General features: G+C 40.5%; 1 non-coding gene across 1 annotated transcript; it reads left to right on the plus strand.

Annotated features, from left to right (window-relative positions):
• Positions 1-6,707: 6,707 nt before the first annotated feature.
• On the plus strand, positions 6,708-6,810 carry LOC145077414 (U6 spliceosomal RNA). The gene has a single exon (XR_013693160.1). It is a non-coding gene; the product is annotated as a U6 spliceosomal RNA (small nuclear RNA).
• The last annotated feature ends 272 nt before the right edge of the window (positions 6,811-7,082 follow it).

Raw genomic sequence — 7,082 nt, forward strand, 5'->3', positions numbered from 1 at the left:
TCCCAACCTGCGATGCCACAACTTTTTCTTGTCATCACCTTCATTCAAGGATTGGGAGATAGCCATTGTTCCCATAATCATACCGCCTTCTAGGATATATATCCCTCCATGATTCATCTTCCTTTTCATTATAACCAAAAATCATTTGGTCACTATGACCCAGTCACCTTCACCAACATACCTCATCCCCTTCTTAGCCAATGTTCCAAGAGAAATTAGATTCTTACGAAGTTCTAGAACATACTAGCAATCTAACTTCCTGACCATGCCATCGTGCATCTTAATTTACACTATGCCACTACCTTTGAGACTGCTCGCCCAATCATCACCCATCTTGACTGTGCCATCCCACTCTTTGAAAGCGTCGGACCAGTCATAATTATACGTCATGTGATAGGATGCTCCAGAATCCAAGATCCAAGCATCAACAGAACTTGATGTACATACAGTCAGTACATCACTATCTTGCCCTTCATCAGAACTTTCCTAAACCACAATAATAGTGTTATTGTTGCTTGATTCACTATTGGACTTCCCATTCTTCAGTTGTGGACAATTTCACTTGATGTGCCCCTTTCTCCTTACAGTTATAACACTTGGCATTCTGTGAACCTTTAGACTTCGATTTAGAATGTGATCTCCCTTTATTTCCCCATTTCCTATCTTTCGTCCTTCCTCTCCCTACAAACAAACCGGAACTAGACACCTCCTCTCCAACTGAAACTTTTCTTTTCGGTTCCTTGGACATCAGAGAGTCCTTCACATCTGTAATGACCCAAAAATCAAGGGTAAAATTTTCATTTTTCAATACAGTCAAAACACATATATCTTTAAATCCAAACATTCCAAAAGCATGATTAATTAAAAACATTCATCAGAGTTCGTCCCAAAATCATATATTACGAAAACATGGGTATGTGCGTTGCGATCAAGCTGAGCCCTTCCTTTCCAAAAGAATGATACCTGAAACCACAAGCAAAATTGTAAGCACGAAGCTTAGTGTGTTCCCCAGAGCATACCCCACATATACCCCACATAATCACATAAACCATATCAATCGCATAGCCATGCATATACACATATAAAGATGCCATGGAAACCCTCCAAGGTCTTATACACATAATCATATAAATCATATCAACTACACAAGTCCTGCATATAGCAAATAGGGATGCCCTGGAAACCCTCCAGGGTCTTACACCGGGTGCCCTGGAATCCCTCTAGGGTCTTAGTCCAATGCATTGGGAACCCCCCGAGGTCTTGACTAAGGATGCCATGGAAACCGTCCAAGGTCTTATACCCTAGTGCCTCGGGAACCCCTCGAGGTCTTGACTAAAAATGCCATGGAAACCCTCCAAGGTCTTATACCCTAGTGCCTCTGGAACCCCTCGAGGTCTTGACTAAAAATTCCATGGAAACCCTCCAAGGTCTTATACCCTAGTGCCTCGGGAACCCCCCCCCCCCCCCCCCCCCGAGGTCTTCCATGCAAGTATCACAAATACAACTAGGATACCACATAATCAATTAGCATATCACATAATACATATTGGGATAGCCTTGATAACTTCGACCCATTGGTATGGTGAGAAGACTCACCTCGCACTGCTGAAGGCTCGCAGATAGACCTCTAGCTGCTGGTTGACAGATTCCCGAACTGTCAACATCAAAACGGCACCCAATTAATCATTGGGTTCCAACACATATCCATAAGTCCATGCTTTGGGTAAAAGACTACTCTACCCTTAACTTAGCTTGATCCAAGCCCAAGGCCCAATCCAAAGGCCCAAAAATTCAATTATGAGTCAAGGCTCAACATAATTTTCCAAATTGGGCCCAACCTCTGCATGGTCTTCCCCAAAGGCCCAACCATTTAGTCCAGTCAAAACATTTAGCATTCTAATGGCCCAATATCTCATAATCGTAAAGGCCCAATTATGGCCCACATATGGCCTAATTTTCCAAATTGGGCCGAAACCCCTTACATGGGCCTTATCCTCAAGCCCATTAAATTATTCTAGTCCATATGCTTGTTTTTGGATGGTCCATTAATAGCCCAATCACCAAAGCCCAACAGAAAGGCCCAACCCAAAGCCCAAGTGAAATTAGGGTTTTCACATAAAATGACGATTAGGGTTAAGTGTTTCTTACTTAACCCATTAAGGACTTAATCCATTAAGTCCATCAATTTACTAGGCTAATCATGTAGTCTGGCCGGGATAAATACGGTCATCCAAAATGCGGGTCCTGACAGTCCAAACCTATATATCCAAAATTAGGGTTTTCTAAACCCTAATTAGGGTTTCCAACCCAATCATAGCCCAATAGGCCCAAAACTAAGACTTTAGATCAATTAGGGTTTTATTAGGCCTACTAGGGTTTCATTAGTCGAGCACCAGCCACTACCACCTCGGGTAGTGGTGGTCAATGGAGGCTCACGGTGGTGGTTATGGTTCTAGCCCATTTTGTCCAAGCATCCCAAACAAGTCAAAACACAAACAAGGCACACCGCCACCCAACATGGCGGCTGGTGGCAGCAGGAGGCGGCAGCCACCACCTCACGGTGGTGGTTATGAGTTTCTTTTCATTATTCTAATCTCTAATTATATTTTATAATGCTTTAAACCAAAAATAACACATCCAAATAAAATACACACAGCCACCTTGTTGTGGCCGGCGGTGGCTCATGGCAGCAGCCACCATGGTTGGTGGCCATGGTGGGTATCTTTCCGTTTTCCGGCCCTCAAACACCATCTAAAACCCATATATGCGATTCTGGTTTGTTTAAAGGGCTTAGCCACCCACCTGGTGGCTCACAGCGATGGCAGCGACTGTTTTGCGATGGTAGCTACCACCTCACAGTGGTGGCGGTGGTTTCTTTTGGTTCCTAATCTAGCAGCAACACACACCAACAAGCCTTTTCTCGGGATTCTGGACGCAACCACCACTTGGTGGTGGATGATGACGGCAGTAGTAGTCCTAGCGGCCACAGTGGTTGCTAACGGCGGTGGCTAACGGGAAGAAGCGAAGAAGGTGGTGGCGTAGCAGCAGCGAAGTTCTAGCTCCTCCGGCTTCATCGCCGTCGACGGTAATTGTGGTTGTGGACGATAGCAACACCCACGAGCCATGAAGCTCCGACCACCTCGACTGACCCACGTTGTGATTGCGACTCATATTCTTATCCGGTAACAAAATGGTGACACAAGACCCGCCTGGTGGTCCTCCGACGAAGAAAAGGGTTACTCGACTCGGTGGTATTCCGGTCCCAACATCGGTCACGGCGGTTGAAAGTGGAGGAAAGGAGGTTGGCGGCTGGAGGGGTTCCTTAGGGTTAGGGTTTACACAGGTTGTATTATGAATATATATATATATATATATATATATATATATATATATATATATATATATATATATATATATATATATATATATATATATATATATATATATATATATATGTAGGCCAAATGAGGGTGACGGGTTCAACCCGTGTCCACCATCAAACATGTGTATATTAACACGTTTGGTCCCTCCCTATAAGAGTCTTTTCAACTTCAGTCTGAAATTTACTCATTTAGTCCCTATCTTTTAAAAATCCTTACAAATTAAGTTTGAATGATACCAACCACCCCCATGCCTTCTAAAATCTTTACAAAATAAATCCTAAAACTTACACTTTTAACCCCCAACTTCTAAAACTGTGACAGTTAACTCCTCGAGACCAACCCTTGTTATATAATTATTGATTTTAGGGCTACTATACATTTATTTATTTATTTATTTATTTAATAAACAGGGTGTTACAACATCATTCACATTGATCATTGTCCTACCATAGAGCATGGTATCAATGAAATTCCCATATGAGTTGGGAAAAGAACATAATAGAATGAGTGCATGATCTTCATCTTCAAACTTCATGTCAACACCTTGTAGATCTAAGATGATGCGATTGAAGTTATCTAAATGATCTTTCACTTGGGTACTTTCAGACATTCTGAGAGTGTACAACCTTTGCTTCTGATACTACATGTTTGTCGGTGGGTTGTTCTGATACTTGTCACAAAGTTTATCCCAAAGCCTAGAAGCAGTTATTTGATCCACAACTCCCCTCAATACTTAATCTTTTAAGCTCAACAGAATGGCGCTATGTGACTTTGTCATAATGTCCACCTTCTTATCATCTGAAATGTCCTTTGGCAGTTTTGCCTCTCCTTCTAGTGTCGCCGCACATCCTTGTTGAACCAGAAGAGCCCTCATCTTCACCTTCCACAAAGTGAAGTCATTTGAACCATTGAAATTCTCCAAATCAAACTTGTGAGTAGACATTTTCAATCATAGGAATACAAACTACAGCTATGATACCACTTGTTCGGAAGTAAAGTGGATAACTAGCAAAACTATAAGCAAACAAGACACATTATTTACATGGTTCGGTCAAGGTGACCTATGTCCACATATAGGAAGGGAGTATTCTTTTATTTCAGAGCTCTTAAACAGAGGTTACAAGTACAATTACACAAAGATTCGCATATTACTCTATAATTCATGATACAAAATGATCTAGCATGCATCCCTATTTATAATTGAGGGATCAGATCTAAAACCCAAATGGGGCAAGCCCATTGGCCCATAGGCCCATGAAAGGTTCAACAAGTTACAATTCGCCATGCAGCATCTTCTGGAACATTCATCCATGTCATACAACCCATAAGCTTCAGCAACACACATGATGGAGCACATTATGCCATTGTGGAGCAACATGATGTATAAGTGGCCCATCATGAACACTAATGGCCCAACAACCATCATGGTGACACACCATGGTGTAATCCTTGAGCAATACCAACTTCTGAGCATCCTTGAATGATCTTGAGCATCATAGAGGAATTCATAGCATACTTGGCTCATCAAGGACCAAGATGGTCCAACTTGCGCCATCATAGCGCAACAGGTATATGGATGGCACAAGAGACTTCAAGCGTGGCACAAGAACATCAATATTGAAGCAACACCACCACCATGGCTCAACAAGAATATACATGGCACAACAAGGCCATGTATGGCACTAGAGCATACCCCATGGCTCAATAGGAATACCTCATTGCGCAAGAGGGATCCTCATGGCGCAACAAGGGGCATAATGGTGCAAGAAGGAATGCCATTGGCGCAACAGCATCCTCCTTGGCCCATCCCTTCAACATATGGCGTAACAAGGTTCCCTTGTTGCTCCATATCACTCCCAAGTGCTCCAAACCTCTTTCAGTTGCTCCAATCCCTCTTTTGTATGATCCGATCCTTTGGCACTTGATTTGTTCCTTTGTAAGACAATCCGTTCCTTTTTCAGACAATCCATTCCTTTATGTAATGATTCGTTCCTTTATGACATGCTCCATGAACCCTAAGTGCTCCATTTAGTTCCAAGTGCTCCAAATGCTCCAAATGCTCCATGAGCATGATCCAAATGCTCCATAAACATGGTCCAAAGGCTCGAGTCAAATATAAAAACTATGTTAACATGAAATCATAAGATGATATAAGCCACCAGACCACTGGTCTAATGTTGTATATATTTTTTTTCTTGTTTTGCAGGTTCATGTAGTAGTCATTATACAAGAGAAGATATGAGCACAAGGATTGGACTAGGAGTAGATTTACTTCTTTATAAATTTCCTTGTTGCTTGTTTTTATAGTTGATTCATTGTAAACTCGATAATATCATAAGATGTAAAAAGTTTTGAAAGTATAGAATTCCGCATTTTGTAAGAAAAACTCGGATAATTCCCTATTTATTAGTGTAAAAGAATTGGTTTGTTACATACCGAGCAACAATCCCGCAATGCTGCGGGCATGGAAGCAAAATATTGTACTTTGAAATCCTCGTCATCGTTGCTAAATCTTATGAAACGTGCCATGGAGTATAGAGTTTTGTTGGTGTAGAGGATATCGAATTTATGAACGTCGACCGACGAACACAAATATAAATGAAAAGGTCGAATTCCTCGCTATCTCTTTGCGAGAGAAAGTGATAACTTGTTAAAGAATTATTTTTTAAGATAAAATGTTTATTTAAGCAAAGGGTTCCTCCTAAGCAGCATGTGAGATTAACATGAACCCACTTTGGCACGTAAGATGGCAAGTAAGTGGAGTTAGAAAACATGTGAGTTTGGGTCAATCTCCTATTTAAAAGGAGAATTCAATTTTAAAGAGGTATTGATTTGATTGTGTTACAATATCAATTTCCTTTCAAAATAACATGAAACATAGTTATCTTTAACTTATATGACTTCTATATAATGGTATTTCATAAATAGCTCTTTATTCGTCCACTTTAAAATATAGGGATAATGACTTGGGAGGGTAATAAGGTTTCCAGCTTGTCCGTATTAGGTCACTAAGGTTTTTTTTGTGCATATTCGACCAATATGGTTGTTATTACCGTTTAGAAATAGTCCTTTTACCGGTTTTAACGGGTAAAAAGGACTATTTCTAAACGGTAATAACAACCATATTGGTCTAATACGCATAAAAAAACCTTAGTGACCTAATACAGACAAACTAGAAACTTTATTACCCTCCTAAGTCATTAACCCTAATTTTAAAGACATTGAGAATATATGACCATCAACAGTAAACTATTTCGTTTAGAACTCGCGTCGTCCCATATAAACTGCTACTCCTCTATATGGCGAAGCTCTTCATCTATAGTCGTCCCTTTGGGGACATCCGATAAAATTGGAACGATACAGAAAAGATTAGCATGGCCCCTGCGCAAGGATGACACACACAAATCAAGAAACGGTCCAAATTTTTTTTAACCCTAATTCCCTTTTCAAGTACTAATAGAGTTTAATTGCAGTTCTTACATTTCAGTAGTTCATCTACTGAAGTCATAATCAGACAACATGTGGATTCTATGGTCAGATTGATCTTCTTGTTGATGTCTTCAACCATTTGTGGCAAGTAAGGGTGATCTTTCTTTCTATAAAGTCTCCTTTAAGTTTTTTACTTTTCTTGTCATTAAGTTTCATGCTTTATAAACTTCCGTTTATGTGTTGTATATAGTATGTATGTATTTGTTTATG

This window comes from Lactuca serriola, chromosome 9, assembly GCF_051521515.1.
Source record: "Lactuca serriola cultivar US96UC23 chromosome 9, Lser_US96UC23_V15, whole genome shotgun sequence".
Classification (NCBI taxonomy): Eukaryota; Viridiplantae; Streptophyta; class Magnoliopsida; order Asterales; family Asteraceae; genus Lactuca; species Lactuca serriola.